The 21634-nt window shown below is 43.3% G+C and overlaps 1 long non-coding RNA gene across 1 annotated transcript in view; it reads left to right on the top strand.

The window, feature by feature from the left end:
- Window positions 1-3380, top strand: part of LOC306835742 — a 48578-nt gene extending 45198 nt beyond the window's left edge. The window contains exon 2 of the long non-coding RNA XR_013780685.1: window positions 2845-3380. This is a non-coding gene — a long non-coding RNA (uncharacterized lncRNA). The remainder of the gene's footprint in view (window positions 1-2844) is intronic.
- Window positions 3381-21634: the final 18254 nt, after the last annotated feature.

The raw sequence follows: 21634 nt of genomic DNA, 5'->3' as shown, positions 1-21634 counted from the left end.
GTTCTGTGCAGCTCAGAGGGTGAAATGTGGCCGTGCTGGTCAGAGACAGGATTTTTTTTTAAGTGACAGGAGGCGTTTAGAGTTACGTCATATAGCGGTCAACTTCCTGGTTTGTGCACGGTTGGATTAGAGACCTGGGATGTATTTTTGTTGTTGCTCTGGCACTAATACTGGTATCGATGTTGGTCTAATTTTACTGCTACCAAAGATATCTGAAATTGTGGTATCGTGACGGTACTATTTTGACAAATACCTTGGAGGACATTTAACCTCCAACTACAGAGCCACATAATCAAAATAGTTCAGACCAGAAATTGGGGAATTTGTGAACATTAGATATTAAAACCATCGACAGTGTAGACTAATGCAAAGTGTTTTTCTCGTTGTCTGAAGTCTGTAAGACGTGCATTGCACTCCTCATGGTGAATGCATGCTGCCAGATGGTGTGTTAAACACGAAGTCAGATCAAAACAGACTTGGTGGTCAGTGGCCTTTATTTCCTGCTGGCCTGCTATGAAAACATACATCCTTCTCTGTGGAAATTTTCAAAATGTGGAAGCGTTTTGCTCAACACTGAGTTAGAGTTTCAAGGTCAAGGCCTTCAGTCCCCCAGAGGTTCTGTTCCTGGGGGGGCAAGGTGACTGGTATCCCTTTATGCATCTGCTTCTAAATATGTAACATGTGTGTTTTTTTATGTTTACTGTATGTGTGTGTGTGTGTGTGTGTGTGTGTGTGTAATGTCTGCTTTCCTGGACAACACAGTACTGGATATCGGTGCTTCCAAGTGCACACATTTAGTTCTGTGCCTGCAGACTGCACCGCAGACTACAGCACACAGGCCATATTTCTTCTTCTCCTTGACCTTCCTTCCCCGCAGTTCGTCTTTGTTAACGCTCCATTGTAACAGGGATTATGGCGATGAGGACAGAGGAAGGAAGCAACTACAGAAAAAAACACCACTGATAATATGGTGAAACTGAAATCAGCTGTGAGTTCAACTACCTCCTAGTGTTCTCATCCAGGTGTTTTCACTTCTTCTAGTCCAGCTTCTCCAAACAGAGTGTCCGAGAGCGCTGTTATTATAAGCTTAGACATGTGCTGAATAGTCTTAGGTTGCACACGTCAACTTGTCAAGTACGGGAGCTCAGAAGGGGTCGATATGTTTTTAAATGTCAGGATCTAGCTGAAGCTAAATGTAAAGTTAGCTTTGCATGTGCAGGATTAAAAAGACTAAAACATTTAACATGAAATGAGCTTTTAACATGCAACAGTTATTAACAGCTGACAAAAATTAACAGTTTGAAAAAGTTAAAAACGTATTTAAAGATAGACTGGCTCGTGTATTAATACTGTAAATTAAATGCAGATCAGCCTTAACATTTTGATCCCTAGCTTTTTTATTGTTGGGGGATCATCAGGTCATGGCCAAAACAACCAAGAGACGAGAACTCCAGAAGACCTCCATTTCAAAACATCCTTGAGGAACACAGACCGTGTGAACTGTGTCATGTAGGAGAAGTGGAGGATTATTATTATTTTCAATGTCCTGACATGTTGTGGAGCTCTGGCAATGACAACATGGAGCGGTTGTGATTTCAATGTTCAGAAGCTGGAAGAGGTCAAGCCTCTCCAGCAACACTTGTATGAAGATGAACTTTATTAACAAATTAGACCGACGCTTTTCAGCTTGTGGCCTTCATCAGGCTCTGAAAGGGTTAATAAAGGTGATCTTCATACTACAAGTGTTGCTGGAGAATTTAAACCTCTTCAAGCCTTTTCTCTCCTGTGTTGATTAACAAGAAAACCTGCTCTGCTTCTTCAATGTTGATAAGCTGTTTGTCTCTGAAGCCTGGACCACACGTCAGGCTGGTCTGTTTGGTTCGTTAATTTTATTATTTCGTATCTACTTTTGGTCTTTAGTCTCTGAAATCATAATGGTTACTTGTAAGCCTGTTTTGGGCGGGGCATATTGTTCATGCATGACACACGCAATCAAATACGATCACTCAATCAATCTAAAGGTGTGCTGTGTGGGCCGAAGACATTAGCAGCTCTGAAGTCTCAAAGTGGAGCCCCCATGAATCAGACTTGGTCTTGATGTGGACACCGTACTGATCTGACACTTTGCTTTCAGCTGGCTCATTATAATTGAAAACATGGGGATGCTGAGAAAGTTCTCCCAAATGATGAGCTGCAGTGGGAGTGTTTGTCTGAGGAGTTGGAAGAGACCAAAAGCAAAACTACGAGCTAAGAGGATGCTAACCATTTTGCCCAATGGCAAGCAGAGATACGTTTGTGAACATTTAAGAGATTTTTCTTTGCGAGCTTGACTCGGCCTCTCTCCATTCTTGTCAGTACAGTTTGGGAAATGAATGCCTCATTGGCAGTAAGCGTCCACTTCAGTCAAACCTAGCAGTCAAACTTTGTTCTTGTACTACCTTGCAGACGAACCAAATTTCATTTTTTTAGGAATGGAGAAAATGGCGTACAAAAAGGTTGAATGTTCAAAAGGATTTTGAGATAATTGCAGAACATTATAAAAAGAGGAAAGATGGAGACAGACACGAGTTTAAAAAAAAAAAATCTCAATGAATGCACACCAGAAAAATAAATGTAATTCAGAAAGATAATAAAGATTTACTCAGAAATAATGAAAACAACACAATTCCAAACATGTTCAAGTGTTTAATCAAGTGTGGTTAATACATAAAAAAAGGATCCATTACTCCACAAAATGTTTTGACTGCTGACCTCAAAGCTCTCTGACAGTTGTAGCTGTCATCCCGTGTCAGTTTCTCTCATCTTTTCTTTATTCTTTCTCTGTTTTCCTTCTTTCCTGTTTAGGACCTGCAGGGTCTCCAGGTCAACAAATACAAGAATGACTGATGTCACAGGTCACGGGGAACTCTTATCCAGTTTCTCTCTTTCCGTTCCAGAGGAGGGGGCTGTGCTACAACACTGTGGAAGTCCTCACAAGGTTGTGCACTGTGTGGACACTGTTTGGACAGCATCGTGCACGAGGATTATGATAATGCAGAATGTGCATGATGGGTGGACAATGAGGAAACATTCAGCTCAGCATCGTAACCTTAAATTCTCCTGAAACTACCGTTGGACTTGGGCTTTATTTGAAGTTTTACAGACTATAGTACATTTTAAAAAAAGAAGAAGAAAAAATGAAGGGACTTTGAAGTGGCTGAAACATCCGAACTGACCTGCAAAGAAAAGAACACATATGAGGTGACATCCTGAAAACACCTGCCATGTGATGTCAGTAAAAGAAGAACGCTGTTTCCCCTCCGTGCTTAAAAGGACACACTGTCAACCTGTTTTATACATGCAGTAAAGAAGCCTCGCAGGGTCGCGCAAAATCAAAGAGATTCTCTTGTGTGTTTTTTTTTTTTTTATTGCATTCATGTTGATTGTTTTTCTGTCCTTTAGCATGTGTGTGTCGGGGAAAGTGGAGAGGAATAAGAATGAGTGTGGAGATTGAGTTGTAAAAGACGTGGACTGTTAGGGGAGGGACTTCCTCCTCAGGACATGATGACTGTCACTGTGGCAGCAGAACGAGCACAAAGGTTCCTCCTCCCTCTGCTGTCACGTGTTCATCCTTATAAGGTCTTCATCGTGGGGATGCATGATATGAATTGTATTCACTGCTTGCAACATGTTTCGAACACTAGAGTGGGTCTCTAGTCTTTCTACAAAGCCTCTAGTTAAAAGAAAAGTCCACCCTCTTCTTCTTTAACCTGCTCCACTTTTTAGAAAATGTCTTCTCAAACAGGCTGTTTGGAGATGTTCCCTTCATGACATCACAAAGTCCAGGCAGTAACTTCCCTCTATATTATTATAATATATTGTACTGTATCATTGATTATACTGTTGTCTGTCAAAACTTTTGACGAGTAGTTTAGGTGTTTGTTCTGCCCTCTGAGTCTGCTTCCTCTCCGTAATCAACAGGGCAAAGAGCCGCTCATTTACATTTAAAGCTGCAGAAACAGAAAATGCCAGAGCATATCTACTGATATAAATAAAAGACACTTGATCTAAAGAAATGTTAAAAAAAAAACAAATTAGCAACAACATAAAACGCTGAAATCTTCTTTTGCAGACTTGACTGTAGCTTCATCTGTCAAATTTCCTCGGCCTCCTCCTCCTCCTCGCAAAGCCGCGAGGGGCCGCGAGCAAAGTTCTTCCTAAAGCCGCCGCTTTCACATTCTGACTTCATGCTTCTATAAAAGAATCATCTGACATTGGCAAGTCATGCCCTCAATCAATAATTATGCAAACACAGTCTTAATCAATACTTGAAATATAAAATAAGGACAAATGATAATATGGAGATGGAGCACATCTCATTTCTTCCACCAGTCAGATGGACATGTTTGAATAGCGAGCATTAGAATAGCAAAGAAACTATTTGGCTTTTATGTGATGGGACCTTGCCTTTCGTTGGCACACGGTTCAATATTTGAACAGAGAAAAAAAGTTTTAAAAATGATATTGCTCGGAGTGATAGTGGTAGTAATAAAGAAGTTATTGACCAAATGATATTGATCGACAGGTCCTCGGGCAAAACGAACCGACCTTGGTCTCCCTCTGTGCCTTGCCCTCCCTCCGCCTGCCTCCCCTCTACTCTCCTCCCCGGAATTCAATAATATATTATTTTACACAGTTTAAAGCTGCACAACAAATAGCTGCACAGCGCAAGGTGAGGAATTACTGGTAAAAATGTTATGGCTATTTGCCTGTAGGAATTTGGCATGGGTGTGTTAGGGTGATTAAAATCAAGACTCCAGTCAAGGCTTGATTTGGGTCCCATTCAGCAGGAAGCATGGCAGAGAAAGAATAAAAGAGGAAGAGAAAAGGTTATTTGGAATAAAAGAAAAAAACCAGAGGCGATGTGTTCCTTCCTCTGCTCGGCATAAATCAGATAATGACCTTGAAGTCTTTGTGGGAGAAAGGCAGCGGTAACTACATCCAAGCTGTGTCCCCTCGTTTATTCACAAGGTCAGAGGAGGGAAACTATGGCCATTGATTTGGTCCTGAAGAGGCAGAGAGAGAAGGCTCGGGTGATTATCACATTACACTTAAAAAAAAGAAAAGAAAGAAAACACTTTAAAACATCTTGTGTAATAAAACAATGCTTTTGGAAAGAGTCCGTCTGTGGTCATGTGGCATCTGGAAGCTCTTTCTTTAAACACATTCTCAATTAAAGTGTTGTTTTACATTTAACACCTTGGGAACAAAGACGGGAAAAGTGGGACTAGTGGGGATAGCGATAGCCGCCACATATGCTAGCCAGATTGCGCTGATAGCAGCTTGAAAGATACTGTGCTCTACTGTGAATCCATTTTGCGACTGTTTAATCCACATCCAATGTGTTCAGCTTGGATCGATACAGCTTTTACTACTTCAACACATATTTTGGGAGAGTGTGAACACACTGATGGAAGCTTTGTTCAGGAGAGACGGGCTTGTTCTGGAAACAGAAGATTGGTGAGGAGAAACTTGCTGCACAATGTCTGTCCCAGACCACCAGCTTTGAAAAATACTGCACATGTTATTAAAGGTCACCATTCGCTTTTCATCTTCACAGTATACTGTGACCTGTATACTTAAAAGACTTCGTCTATTATAATTAAACTCGTCTATAACTCTTTTGAACTGTGTGTAGGGGTTCATTTCCAATCTTAAAGGGGACACATTATGAAAAATCATTGCATTTAAAGAGACACACACCCCAAAATGGAGCGTTCTGAATGAGCTGCTTATTACTTCCTATATTGACAACCTCAAAGGCTGAGTCAAGTGAGACAATCAGTGATATAGACTTTATAGAAAAATCAGTGCAGTGTAAAGCAAACACAAGTAATATGTAATATGTACGGCAATACTCAGAAGGTCAGTCAGTCAATCTGAAGTAGTCAGTGCAGCTGCAGCTACAATGAATACTCAGGTGGAGTAACATACGCCACTGACGGGACTTGGAAACCAGCAGTCCACCAGGGTTAATTTCTTTGTTCACTGGAGGGAATACTGTACAGGACGGTATAGGACAAAGGGCATGTCATCATTCTCAAAACGTTCTTCCAAAGCCATATTTATACAAACCACTTCGCTTCGAATCAAAACTCTGAAGTAGAGATGGTAGTGTAAGGCCTTATGGCCAGCTCAGAAATGTGAATGTGTCTCCCGATCTCTGACAAATGTATAGTAAGGTCTCAGAACAGTTAAGAAACTAGACTATTGACTTAATTTTCCATGGCCTGAAGTTATAAACCAAGACAGAAGTGGATCAAATGAAAAAAATAGATCAATACAGGAGCGCCCATCACCCTACCCTCTACTGATCAAAGATCATCTCTGGCATTGATTGTTAATGTCTTGTTGATCTTTCCCGGTCTTCCCACTGACTGTTCAGTGGCTTGACCTCTTAACACTTAACATTGAGATTAATACAGCATCTCGAATATGTATCAGATATCATGGCATGTCTGATAGCTCACATTTAGAATAAATTTGGTGAATGTTTTTCCCTTTGTGAACTTGTTGTTGATCAAAGTAAGTCGCTGTTGGCTTCTAGAAATCGTCATCAGCCAAGCCCCTATGCTTTTTGAATATTTGTTTTTAACACTGATTGTGCTTTCTTGCACACTTTTACACAGGCTTTAACACATTATGGAAAGAGCTGTGATCATCAGCCACCCAACGTTGCTGCCAAGCGCTCGACACCATTTTTTCCTCAATGGTTTAAAAACTCTCTCCATAAATAATTTGCTCTCCTTTCCGTAAGTCTTGTTTCTCCTTTGAGAAGGAAGTCACCCGGGTGGTCTGAGAGGTGACTTAACACAGCAGTAGAATCCCGATGTTGGACACAGTGGTTTTGGTCGGTGAGCACATTTTGAGTAGGAGTAATGTATTTCCCTGAGATAGGTGTCAAAGTCACCTGGAGACTTTAAGCCGTCTGCATTACACTTCTGGAATCTCTTCACAGTTTGGCAAACCACAAACATATCACAATCATATTTCAGGCAATTCTGTCCCTTTCAGTCATCTCTTTTTGCTGCAGCACAATTGCATCGATGGCTGGTTCTTGAAAACAATGATTAAAACATCTTAACTTATTTTAAATAATTGAGTAACTTTAGCCCCGGTTCGACCGGAGGAACTGTTGTGGGGAGGTGGAAACGGGAGCCTTGAGTGGAGTGGCAGCGCTGACGGAATGCAGCCTGTGTGGAGTATGGGGAAAATTGGCCGCTAGTGTGGTTGTATGAGGCATATGTTGTTGTCTTGCTGAGGGAAAATGAAAGCGGTTTGAAGAATGAGTGCCCTTAGGATAGCGTTTCAGGTCTATTTTTTTCTGAAAATGAGCTAAATTACGTGGCACAAGTGTTCCCATCTGTAGCGATGTTGAGCCACTTCATTTGGGTTCTACATCTAAAAACATGTGCCACATGAAGAGCTTTATGACGATTAGTCCTTAATCACCAATCAAAGAAAGGGAAACCCTGTCTGACAGTTTAATTTCATGCCGGAAAAAAATGTAAAGTAATCCTCAATTTGCTTCAAAATAAATGAATTCCTGAATTAGATTTATCCAAAAGTAATTCCCAATGTATTATATTTCTGAAAAGTCTTAACCAGTCCTGATTAGGGCACTTATAGTATGAACAATGATCAGCAGTCTTTACTATTAAACCTCCACTGAACGGAAGTGGTGCAGATTTGTCCTGGGTCCAGACAGAATAAGTGCAGAGTCAAAACGCATGCTATCAGCCTTACCTCACTTATCCTGTGTGAACACGATCGTCTTGTTCGTTTGCATGTCAGAGATGCTGATGGAGAAAGGGATGGTGGTTATGCTCGGTAAAATATTCATTGTGCTTGCAGGCCAGCCAAGTGAAACATCCAGCTACTTGGCAGACTTGGAATCTGAAAAAAAGAGAGAGGGGAGGGGGGGTGCATCCATTATTGAAGTACCAGGATGTTATCAATTCATACAAGGTCAATATGGAGGGTTTCAGTTTGTCCCCCTTTTTCAAATGTTCTTGCTCTGTCACAGTTCTTATTATACTCTGGTCTCTGCAGCACACTGTTCGTCACATCGTCTTGGTTTTTGTTCTTAACTACTCACAAGTCTTCTGAAGCTCGAGTGCATGATGTTACAAGATATGACTTTACCTCTGGCCACTTAAAATTCAACCCACAAGCTTATTTCCCCTGCAACACACACACACACACACACACACACACACACGAGGACAGATTCGCACAGTGTTTGTCGTGGGAGCGCTCCTCATTTACATCAATTATGGATAGTCAACTTCCCTCCTCGTGGCCTGGCGCTGCATATTTCATGGAGAGGGGGGTATTTTATGAGTTAATGTGTCCAGTTGACATGCCTCTGAAAGCACTGGCCTGTCCCTTACACCGTGTGCAGAGCACGCAAACACAAATCTTGTGAGCCTGTGTGTGTGTGTGTGTGTGTGTGTGTGTGTGTGTGTGTGTGTGTGTGTGTACCCATCCAACCCCTTCCCTAGCCACATCATGCATCCAGCACAAATGTGTCTTGCGACCTCAGTATCTACAGGGAGGGAGAATCACCACACGAGGAGAACACACTTTTTGAAAGGCAGCTCTCTGGAATGACCTTGTTTGTTTGTAAGGGTTGGTGAAATTATGAAAAGACAACACTCGGTGTGCAACTATCTCTCCAGGTGAGTGGGAAAACGTAAATGTGGAATTAAAAAAAAACAAAAAAAAACATGGCACCAAACATTTCACATGGAGGACGACTTCTGAGCGCCCTTTCAGAGAGGCCTGTAAACAAGGCTGAAAACAGCACTCATTATGCCCGCTCTCCCCTCTGCCGCTCGCACTACTTCTCACTTTTTCATCACCCTCCAACCCACCCACAAAACCATGATCCCCCCCCACCACCACCCGCTTCACCACTATCTCTCTCCTCGCCCTCTTGCCAGCCTGTTGGGGAGGTGTTACCAGCAGCTGGTGCGTTTGCATAATGTGCAGGGTGTTTATGTGCGTTTTTCATCTTCTTCCGTGTGTGTGTGTGTGTGTGTGTGTGTGTGTGTGACAGAGAGAGAATGTGGGAAAGAACTGAGGCTGTTCTCGGATGGTACAAATTGCTTTTTTGACCCGGTAATTAGTGGCAGAAGACACTCTGAAGGAGCCGGTGATGAAGCTCCCGTGGCCGGATTTCAACATGGACGCATAAATTATCATTTATGGAGCACTAATGGCCTGTTGAGTTGTCCTCTCAGACCTCGCTCTGCTGCACCAGCTCTGCGCTCGTCTACAGATGATCCTGGTCATCTTTTATGTCTTACCTCCATGTCATGTAACCTAACGTTGAGATGAAGAAAAAAAGGCACACTCCCCTCTCATCCCCTGGGTCTGGCCTTTTCCTCTCCTCTCCTCTCCTTTCCTCTCCTCTCCTCTCCTCTCCTCTCCTCTCCTCTCCTTCTTCTCTCCTCTCCTCTCCTCTCCTCTCCTCTCCTCTCCTCTCCTCTCCTCTCCTTCTTCTCTCCTCTCCTCTCCTCTCCTCTCCTCTCCTCTCCTCTCCTTCTTCTCTCCTCTCCTCTCATCTCTCCTTCTCCTCTCCTCTCCTCTCCTCTCCTCTCCTCTCCTCTCCTCTCATCTCTCCTTCTTCTCTACTGTGTAGAGTGTGGACACATGCACGGTTAAGTTGACCTATGGTTACAGCTGGATTAAACTATTTAGTTTGAGTACTGTCCTGGTCCCAGAACACATGCACAGACGGAGAGGCGATTTACTTTTGGAAAAGTGTTCAACTCCGCTGCAGTAGCCCCTTTCAGCTCATTAAAACCCAGCCTCAGGTAGACATTACTATCAAGGCAGCAAACAGTAATATGGTGGCTGTGTGTCGAATGGACCAAACTCGGACATCGTTGTTGACGACTTTGCACACGCTCTACGCTTCCCTCTAACTTGTGGAGACTTCAGAAGGCAGACGGCAACACAACTTGGACTATGCTCCACATACGCAGTTTGACTTCCAGGTGAAAAAACTCTATGCAGCGTGTGCAGAATGGCCCGTCCAGTCTGGGTCTAAGTGAAGTTTATACAGGAAGATTAATTGCTTTTAGACCAAATTATTTCATTGTTGGTCTCAAATTGAGAGATTTGATTTAGTCCCACTCTAGGATAGTAAAAGCTCAGTTTTAGTCAGACTAACACAACAAATCAACTTTTTGTAACTGCGTTTAAACATCCTGCTTTCTGTTTTTTACATTTCCCTTTCCCTTTTGTCCCCTCACTTCTGAGATTGTCTTCCCTTCTTCTCTCTGTCCTGCTTTTTATTTCATTTTGCACCAATTTCTTCACTCTTTTCTTGTCATCTTATTCCTCTTTATTATCTCGATACAGTACATATATTCTCTTCTAATCTCATCTACCCTTCCTCTCTCTTCCACCTTCAGGGAGTTTAAGGTCTCACCAAGCCAATAGGATCTGCCTCGCAAGATTATTTTGATTGTGACTTCTACTTATTTTATGATTACGACGCCGTGACAAATCAGTGACAGAAACAAACCTTCACACCACAGAACACAAGCATCAATGTTGGCAGATGACAGCGTCTGGTGCAGAGACAAAGCGCTGTTACGTCAGCAACAGCTATCCCAAGAATCCCCCCCAAAGCATGAGCTTTTTTATTTATTTTTGTCTCTACAGCATGATTTGGATACAGAATATATAAGGATAGGCTTAGTTCTCAGTTTTGCTGCATGTCAATAAAAAGCCTCCCCACATGAGGCTCACCTTCCTTTACATGAACTTTGCATGTAAAGTATATGATCAGTATTTTTGAGCTATTTTTGAAAGTTCATATTGTCTTTGTGAGAAATGGTGTGTGTGTGTGTGTGTGTGTGTGTGCTTGTGTGTTTGTTTCTGTGTGAGCTGTACTGTGTTTGACACTCACAGTGGGTGAGGTTTGCCCTTAAAACAGCTGTCATTACAGAACAGAGTCGGAAGGAATGCAATTAGACACGTCAGCTCCACGATCCATCATTGGCTATTATGGCTTCCACAAGGTGAGGAAAGGAGAGAATGGCCCACAGATACAGCAAGGAACACACACGCATACACGCACACGCACACACACACACACACACAGATGCACACACACATAATTGAGCCTTGGTGTCCAAACAGCTTTGTGACCAGAAATTAAAAGACAGATGTGCTCATAAGAAGGACAACAAGTGAGCTTCTGATACTCATACACAATGTCAAACAATCCACCACTGTTAGTGGTTGTCAATAAAGTATCAACCGGCTAATAAGGCACCAATAGAGGAGGAGGATTTGATGTGTTTTACTCAAGGACACTGGGAAAGATGGACGTGGAAAAACCCCCCCCCCTCACTTCGAAAAGTCTGGCAGCTTGTTTGAAGCACAAATGAAGTAAATGCAGACGTGCAAAAACTGCTATTCCTCGAGTGGCCACATGAGGCTGGCTCCAAAAGGGAGATGTTTCAATTAGCTGCATACATGAAACTCACCTGCAAAGCTTTACTTATCTACAACGTGGAACAAAATCTCTTGCTAATTTCTCTAATTAACAACACACAGATTTTTGAGTGTTTCTATGTTAATTTCAATGAATGAATGAACATACACATGCAAATGAACGTACACATGCATGAATCAATCAGGGAACTCTTTGTTTGTTTGACCTGTTCTGTGCCACTGATGAACAACCAAAGTGCTCCAACTTCAACAGCAAATCAAATCAATAAGCAAAAGGGACCCTAGCTTCAATTACATTTTCATGTTGGGTCAGTGTCAAAGACGGTCGAGGGACGGTCGAGAATGTGCCACTTGCAGCTTCACTCGAAGCCAGCGCCTCTCAGAGTGTGGGGTGAAAACATTTACTCCTCCAACGGGGAGCGCCATTCAAGAAAAGCTTAAAAACCACTGCTCCGTGGAAAGTTGGTGAAATAACTGTCCTTTCACAATTTGAGGTAAAATAATGCCGGATATTTTGGCGGTCTTTGCCTTTATCCATATTCAAATGCATGGAATAGAAAATTAGGAAGGAGAGTGAGAAAAGACACGAGGGTCAACTGGAACCTGGTGCGCCTGTGTGGAGGACTAGGGCGTCCTTAGATGGGGCACGATGTACCCGCTAGGCCATCAGGGCACCAGGTTTATTTTTGAATACGTTTTAATTGGTCAATGTGCGTTTTTAATTTAGATAGAGATATTTGGGGATTTGAGAATCTCCATAGGAATACATCCTACATGTGAATTCAATATAACCTCCATATAGATAGACTCCTTAAAGCTTTGTGGGTTGACTTAAGATATTTTAGGAGCATTAAGATGTGTTTAAAAATAACATTTCTGCAACGTGTTGAAGAAAACACAGGTCAAGACATTCCCTCTGAACGTGTAGAAGGCCGAACTTGACAGGTTTATGTTGACCCTATAAAAGTAACACTTTAATACTCTGGGAGGTATGGGATCAAAAAAAAAAAAAGAAAGGAAAAATGAGAGAGTCGGGGGCTCAAAGAGGCTTAATAGAAAACTGCAGCACTTCTCGGACTGTAATAAAGCGTCAGTTAGGGGGGCCCACCACATCTTCAAACACGCTGCCTTAGCGTGATGAGTTCCCCGAAGAGGTCTGCGGCTACTCTGCCTTGAAAGCGCCCAGATTTTTGCCAGTGTGTGCACTTTTAATTGCACTCCCATCACTCGCCCCTCAGCTCTGCAAATTTCTCTCTCTCTCTTACGCAAACTGCCCCTCGCTCATCCTTTCTCCAATGCCCCCCCCCCCAAACTCCAACTCCTCCCCTCCGTCTCTTTCTCATTCTGTCGTTTTGCCCCCTTCTCTCTATCTGTCCGTTCTTCAAAGGGGAACTTCATTCACTTTATTTTAATTTCACAGATGAACCCTGAGGGGGCGAGTGAGAGATGGCTGTGTGAGAGAGAGGCTGAAATAAGAAACTCTGCTTTATTTTAGTTCTGGCTCTGTGGTATTGGGCCAAAGTCTTTCATGGTTGGTTAGTGGCCAGCCATGGGCACTGTCTAATATACGAATGAATAACCTCGGACAGAATGCTTTTAATAGTGGATGCCTGTGCAGACATGAAATAAAAGCATTTGCTCATTTATCAAATCTAAGGTCATTTAAACTTACAGCCTTTTGTGTAGCCTTTCTGATCTCATCGTACTTACCCGGGTAACTGTTTTGAGCGACATTGCTGTGTTAGGTACAGTTAGATACTGAAAGCAGTGGCCTTCAATAGAGTCAGACAGGTTGCAAACAGGCCAGCAGCTTCGCTTTGATTATAGAGACCACTTAATTTTCAGTTACGCTGTTAACAAGGGATCGAAAACATTTGTTGGAATTCTTCTATTCGGGACAACCTTGTACACGCTAAACCACAATGCATCAGGTATGTTCACATTTAAGTCATTCTGTTAATTGAGTATGTGTGAACATGTATTTACTGCATACCGATGTTATTGCTCTGTTACACTTTATGGAGTATTTCATACAGAAAACACAAAGTACATTTCAGCATCCAATACATAAGCACCTTGTTTGTCTGTAAGAGGTTGCAGGTTTTGGTGTTGTGAAGCCGTACGATGGCATTCACCATGTGGGAAATGTTGAAGTTTGACTTTCAATCAATCTGGAAAAAGAGAAAAGCAGCTTAGACAAGCCTTAGAGCCACCTGGTTTGGCTACAGTGTTGTCTACCTGTCAGTCAACTTAGCCACGCCCCTGAATATGCAAATGTGTGATTAACTCTTCGGCTTGCTTCATATGAGACGAATGAATTAAAGGAAACGTTTCCCCTGTGAAGAGTGAAGAGATGAGATGGCGATACCTCATTCTTTAAGCTGTTTATTTCTGCTCTGATAATGGGAACTTTAATATGGGGTCTAATTGGGACTCCAGCAAGCTGTAAGTGGACACTTGCGGAAATACAGTTTTTTTTTTTTTTGCACTTTCATGTTGGCTTCGTTTTCAGCTCTGCAGGTTATCATTGGTTCCAATAAATCATCAGTAAAAATAGAGAAAAATACTTGATTACACCAATAGCATACAGTTCCTTTCTGAGCTCAGATGTAGTGGATTCTTTAATGCTTGGAAATTTCCCTTTGGCCAACACGCAAACCTCTTCATGATGTTTGAACACGCTGGTGTATGTGCATGTGACTACTGTAAATCCATGTCCCTGAGAGGGCTCACAAGCCTGTACATGATGCATCTGTGTGTGTGTGCGTGTGTGTGTGTTTTTATAAGTGTGTGTGTCAGCATGCAGGTGTACATGCTGTGTGAAAGATGAGCCCTGACAACGGTGTGTCCACCTTGCCCTTTGGCTATTTCTGTACCGTACCTTCCCCGATGTTGGTTGCGTAATGATCTGGGCGATAGCGATCGCTCTTTGTTTGTTGTCTCTTTCAGCCATAACTGGGCCTTGGTGCCAGAAGGTCAAGTGTACAGAATAAGAACAGGCTTACACAACACACAAAACACAGGCACGCCTTTGATGTAAAACAACGTGTGTGTGTGTGTGTGTGTGTGTGTGTGTGTGTGTGTGTGTGTGTGTGTGTGTGTGTGTGTGTGTGTGTGTGTGTGTGTGTGTGTGTGTGTGTGTGTGTGTGTGTGTGTGTGTGTGTGTGTGTGTGTGTGTGTGTGTGTGTGTGTGTGTGTGTGTGTGTGTGTGTGTGTGTCTCCAATTGAGGGTGGTGATTGATTTTAGACTGCAGAACTCTGGCTGTGCAGTCGTGGACCTGCAGTAAACTGTTTCAGCAGAACGCACGTTGATCAAAGAGTGTGCTTCTTCAAGATCCAGATTCTCGTTCTGAACAAATACTGTATTAGCATGACTTGTTGTTGGGGGGCAAGGAAAGGCATTTTGCTCAAATGAAAACGTTTAGCAGTCTGGGGCTGGTAGCACAGTGGTTCATATGTTCACTCCATGTCCAGAGGACGACCTCCGAGTGGATCGTCTGGATTCGAATGAGACCTGTGGCTCCTTTCCGGCCGGTCACATCCCGCCCTCGCTCTCCCTGATTTCTGACTCTATCCACTCTCCTCCTAATAAAGAAAATAAACCTTCAGTGCAGCTATAGCTCTGTTGGGACTTGGGCTGGGAAATGGAGGGTCACAAGTTCAAGTCCCAGTGCGGACCACAATATGGAAGTTGGTCTAGTAGCTGAAGAGGTGCCAGGGCATTTCCCTGAGTACTGCCGGTGTGCCCTTGAGCAAGGAGCCAAACCGCTCTGGTGTGCTCCCTGTGTAGCAGCCTCACTCTGACATCTCTCCACTAATGCATGTCCACTCCTCCTGTTTGTGCATGTGTGTGATTCAGGCCTGTGTGTATGAGTGTAAAGCAGAGTTCCCCCCCTCAGGGATTCATAAAATATATCCAAGTCAAAAAGTCTCATGAAAGAATCAGGATGATATCTGATGAGGAAACATCACATTTTTGCTCAAGATGCTTTATCTTTATTTATTTATTTTTTTAACATTGTTTTTATTGATTTAAAACTAAACATTTCAGGGACTGAGTCAGTTACAGAGAACAAATATACAACCGCATTAATGCCCGGTCAGCACCCCCATTAACCCTGTCCTGCCCTCCGTCCCCCCTTCAGGTCCCAACTTCAGTCTCTTCAGCGTGAGCGCCCTTTGGTCAATATATTCATCAGAAGTGATATCAACGTGAGAGGGAGATGTAGTTAGTTTGTGCTGAGGTGGGAGAAGATGTGACGTCTTTTTATGGAGCCCCTGGAACCAGCTGACAAAAAACCCCAAACATTTTTCAAAACTGATTGTTAGAATAAGTTTTTGTCCTTGACACAGTTGATTCTTTGGGGTTTTTTTATATCAGTATTCACACATGTTAAGAAGTTTGACAGATGTACTTTTTTGGCACCTAAATGGGGGAGAAAAAAATCAAAACAAACCTGTGTGAGGTCTCGAGTAAAAAAAGGCTGCAGGGAAGGAAAAAGACATAAATAAACATCAAACAAAAATGAGATTTACCTGTTTGATCATTAACTTTTTCAAAGTCCTTACCTTCCGACGAGGACCAGCGCTGGAGAGGAGAAACAGAGAGAGAGATGTAGAGGGGGGGAAACGCGAGGAACGAGAGCTGAAGGCAGAATGTCCGCTAGGAATACAAGCAGTGCCTTGCCAAATACAAAAAACAGGCCTCTTTCGTCTTTCTTTATCCTCCTATTTTATTCCCTTTGTTAGAGGAACTCGGTGTACAGGACTTCAGAGGAGGCTGCAATGAGCACATCAAAGCACGCCGACAGATTGTGGCCCAACGGACACACTCGAAGTGGGCATTAATTTCTTTGTTGAAAATGTAGAAAAGGCAACCACAAAGTGGGGAAATGAAAGCGTCTTTTTTCCCTTTTTGTTATCTTCCCCTCCTCGCTCTTGTCTCGCTGTTGTTCTCAGCATCTTTTGCCTGTCAGAGTTTCAACACGTCGAAGGTGGTGAGGGTCAGGCGGGCACCTTGTTTTTGTCAGATGCTCGTTTGGGGAGGTTTCCGTCCTCCCTTCTGTCTTTTCTTTCTCACTTTCTTTCCCTCTCTCGCTCTCCCCTCTTGCCGACTCTTCTGACAAGCTCTCTTTGAGTTCAGCTCACATGGCTCTGGGCTAAAATCAATGCCCATATGTGTCTTCAGCTGCTCTACACTGTAGTGATGAAGGTTAGACGAGAGAAAGAAAGACAGATGAGCAAAATCCAGAAAGTCCAAGATAGAGTCCGATGATTACAGATAAAATATTCATCAAACTGTGCATCTGTTTAGCAAAAATAATGACTGAATAATTAAATGAGAAACAGCCTCTTGACTTGCTTTGTGTTTGTTTTGCAGCGCTCTGTGCCCCAGGTGCCTTTTTGGACCGGTGATGGATGGGGCGAGGGCAGACTAATTGTGGAAAATGTTGGTGCAGGAATTAAAGATTATTAGCCAAGGATTCAGCCTGCGATTCATTCAGACCAGCATTCAATGACCATTAGCCTACATAGTGTGCTTCCAAGTTCACTGACCTTGAGTGGTGAATCGCAGGCTCGCTATTGATTGCCATCACATTTCTTCATTGTTTGGGTGTCATGGCTAAGGCTACTCACTTGTTTAATTGTTTCTCATTGAATTGTAAAGTAGTGAGTGGGAGGCAATTGAAAAAGGCTCTTAAACAGTTTGTGCTTCAACAAGATACTTTAAAGAGGAGGCCAAGGCGGATGAGAGGGACTGAATCTTACTTTATCTTTATTTTCCTTTTATTGTTGCACCCTGCACAGCAACTGCAGCATCCAATGAACAAACACTGCGGCCATAATGCGAAATGAACCCTCGGCGGGGTGAAAACATGAATTCTCAGTACAAGTGGACCCATTCAGAAGTTGTTTTGGAATGTTTTTCAAGATGACCCAAAGTTCACGATACAGGAATTCAACAGGCATCTGAAAACATTTCGAGCCTGATATATTTCAGAGCTTCCTCACCATCACAGGAACCAGGTGGCATTGGACCTGGCATAGACCCTCAGGGCAATGTTTCAGCCCGTTCTTCTTTTAGAGTAGCCGCTCTCTCACAGCAGCATACTCTTCCTAGTTTGTTTTTTTTGCTGCTCACTGCGCTGACCCTTTTTAGAAATTCTGCAGAGACCACAGATACTTCCTTGGACTGTAGATGCTCCCCGGATCTTTCGCTTCACGTCGACCTCTTGGCCTCGCCTCTCCGGTTTTGATCTCCCTTCCCTTGCTCCTCGGCCCCTGGAGGGTGTCAGCGCTGGCTGAAGGGGCTTCCAGAGGGCTTCAAGGGGCCTTTCAATCCTTCATCCAGGTCTTAGTGTTCAAAGACCTTGGCCAGTCATCCAGCTGCACACGCACACACACACACACACACGCACACACATTTACACTCGAATGCTCAAGCTCGCACTTGCACACATTAGAGTAGATATGCACAAAAGCACATGCACTGAGAAGGGAAGACAGAAAAGAGAAGAGAGAGCTTTAAGAGAGAAAAAGGAAGTGGTAAAGAGAAATGGAAAGAGCTGCTGCTTTGAATTTTAGAATGAGATCAAAAAGAACTCCTGTGAGATATGGCCTTAGCTCCGTCAAAATGAGATTAAAAATGTCAAGCCACTCCAGTGTACAGTATGCGGGTCGAATATAGTCGATATTCTCCCTCCTATAAACAGCCATAAAGAAACAAACTCAGGCGTTCACATTCTACGCTCCCCCCCCCTCCTCCTCGACTTCTCCGCAGGGGTCTCCAGGTCAGCTCAGAGAGCCAGATTACAGCCGGTTCATATTGTTGAATAAAGCTGCAGTGTTGGCTAATTTACCACTGCCTTCTGGGACCCAAACGGCTGGAGTCTGGATGGAGAAAGCAGATGTTCCTCCAAGCAGAGGAAATAGTCGCTGGCCGATCAAGCGTAAAAACGCCACCGCTTACTGGCAAATTTAATGGCAATGTGATGGGCAGGGGAGGGAGGAGCCGCTGCAGCCGCTCCTCTGACACGGATCAGAAATGTTTATCTCGACTTGTGGACTGCTGAGAGGGTGATTGAAGAGGAGGGAGATTGCCGAGGAGTGTGAGTGTGCTCGAGCGTCCTGTGTTGTTTATGAGGACGTTGGAATTTTCAGTGCAAATAGTTTACATTAGAGTCTATAAAGTGTGTGTGTGTGTGTGTGTGTGTGTGTGTGTGTGTGTGTGTGTGTGTGTGTGTCCTTCAGTGGGAGAACTGTGTGTGCACAAGGCTCGTGAGGCCTTATCTAGATGTCCTAGTTATCGATTGGGCGACATAGCAGATAAGAAAGGATGAGCACCCCCTCCCACCCATCCACAACTATCAGCCCCCCCCCCCCCCCCCCCCCCCCTCCTCCACATATCAACACCCAGCGAGCGCCGCATATCCTCCCCGTGCTCTGTGTGACACTGATGGAGGGATTTTACACACTTTACTGTAGCCTGTTCACATCTGTCCAACCTCGTTTTTAGAACATCAGCAAATTGTGTTTAGAACCGAAACTGTCCGAGAAGCTGAAGGTTTGATTTCTTAATTCTGCCTATTTGATTTCTCTTTGTACAACACAGTATAATAATGGACAACCGAGAGCAAGATATGGAACACTTTCAAATTTCCACCCATGTCTATTGTACGTTTTTTTCCCCGTTTTTTTTACAATTTGTTTTGTAATTTGTTTTGTTTGCCATTTCTGACAGTTTTGCATCAATTCAAATACATTTTTAATTTTTATTTTTTTTTAACCCATTTCACTGCCATATGTCGTTGGAGTGTTTGTTCTTGTATTTTTGGATTATTTGCAGGTATCTGAATTGTTCTTTTTGCACACTTTTTCCCCATCCCTGTAAACATACCAAATCAAATCAGTACCTTTTTAAAGTGCAGAAACTGCTGCCACTCTCACGCTAAGATTCTTATTTGATGGACAAAAACAACAAACATTTCCCATGTTTCCATTAGCATGAGACTTCATCCGTAGATAGTCTGAAATCAGGGGGAGAGAGGGAGTGGGGAATGAGAACTCCAGCCTCCATAAATGGGGCACAAGCATTAACCACTGCGCCACCTTTGCTCCTTATCACGTCTTTTTAACCCCCCCTTTTTTTTTCCTACAAACATTTCTATTTGATGTCTGGCTGTGCTGATGTGTGTAGAGGTGGTGACCAGTGCATGACCTGTGGGATCTTTCATCACATAATGTGCCTGCTTCATACTCTTTTCTGCCTGCCATCTTCCATTCCTTTGTTAATACTAGCATGAATAGTAACTGTGAGGGACATTTATGAATAAACAGGGAGAAAGCTGTCCTGACGTTTTTGAGAATTTTTCAGGAGTGCATGTCATTTTTTTTTTTTGGTAACTTTCTGCTTTGATCAGGTTCTGGAAGCTGAAACAGTTTCTGTAGAAAAGTGCCTTTCCTAAAAAGTCCTGCAGAGACTCTTGTCTCCTTTCCTTGTTTTTCATCCAAGACACCATCGTTGTTCTACTGGGATCAGTGAATGTTTAATGACAAGTCCGGACATTTTCATGCTACCTGAACAAACGTTTCTCCTTCTTCTCTCCAGGCTGTTTCTCTTTGGCAGTTGAAAAGGTCAAAAGATGAGTTTGATTAATTTATTCATCATGCATGTGCGGTAGGCCTACATTCGAGGAGTCCTCATTTTCCTTCAGTCCTTTCTTTCTTTTCCTCTTTCATGCATGCTTGGGCTCATAACAGGAAAACCTGTTTGTGTTTTGTAGCCTCACGCTCGATTTCACCCTCCTCCTCGTCTTCATCCTCCTCCTTCTCACTAACTGCTGTCTTGTTGCTTCTGCCCGAGTGGTTCCCTCTGAAAACGCCACTTGGTTGAACAATTAATTATTCTAATGATAGGCCGCTACTCAGTGTTGCTTTAAACAGGGACGCAGAGAGAGAAAGAGGGAGAGAGGCAGAGACTTACACACAAACAGACGAGTGAAGAATCGTTTAGTGTTTTCAAAGAATGTGAGCTGCAGGTAGTATTAAAGTGGATCACATTTTATTAGTGTTTGTCCACAGATTCATAAACAGGTAGATGAGAGTACATCCACTTAAAGAGCAGTGGAGATGGGAAGTTGGTCCATAGCCCTGAGCACGATGCACTCTGTGGAAGCCTTGACCGCGCGCACACACACACACACGCACACGCACACGCACACACACACACACACACACACACACACACACACACACCTACACACACACACATACACAATTATGGCGGGCAAAGCAAGCCTTCACACATAAAACTGACCTTTGCTTACCTTAGGAGTGTACTTTTAGGAACTGGGTCAAATAAAACACAGTCCTACACACACACACACACACACACACACACACACACACACACACACAGCAAAACCACACACACACACACACACACACACACAGCAAAACACATTGCCCACACACACCATCCTTCAAAGTGTTTCAGATGTCTTACTAGGGCATTTGGTACTCCCAACTACCCCCCCCCCCCAAAAAAAAAACTAAACAAAACATAATAATAATAATATTCTGTATTGCATCCCAACATCTCCAGTTTCCACCTCCTCACCACACACACATCTCACTTTCTCTGCTTGTCCTGCAGCTGGATGTGAACAGAACCAGAACAATACCTCCACTTCAGCTGATTCTAGTTGAGTGAGCCGTTCCCCTCCCTCTGCCCCCCTTTCACCCCCTCCTCCCCGCTCTCATTGTTGGGCACTTTGAAAACTCATGTGAAGTCCCTATAAAAAATGGATAGCCCTCTCCTTTTCTATCTCCATCTCCCTTATTCAGCTGCTTAATTTTTATGAAAAGAGGGAATATTCTGCATCCTTCATTTTTTCCAATTTCTTCCTCTTCCCTTCTTCCTCTTTTCTTTCAGACTGTTGCTCCGTGAGGTCGAATACCCTCCGTGATTCCCTCACTGAGAGGGGAGATGGGGAAAGAGGACTGGGAGGCAGGGGAGAGGAGAGAAGAAACGGTAGCTAAAAGAGGGAACAGAAAACATGTTCTGACCTCAAACTCTTTAAAAAAACAGCAGCTCGGTAAGCTGCCCTGCTTCAGTAAT

Source organism: Symphodus melops, assembly GCF_947650265.1.
Source record: "Symphodus melops genome assembly, chromosome: 15".
In the NCBI taxonomy this organism is placed as follows: domain Eukaryota; kingdom Metazoa; phylum Chordata; class Actinopteri; order Labriformes; family Labridae; genus Symphodus; species Symphodus melops.
Note: the sequence above shows the minus strand (reverse complement) of the source record. Positions and strands in the feature narration are given on the sequence as shown.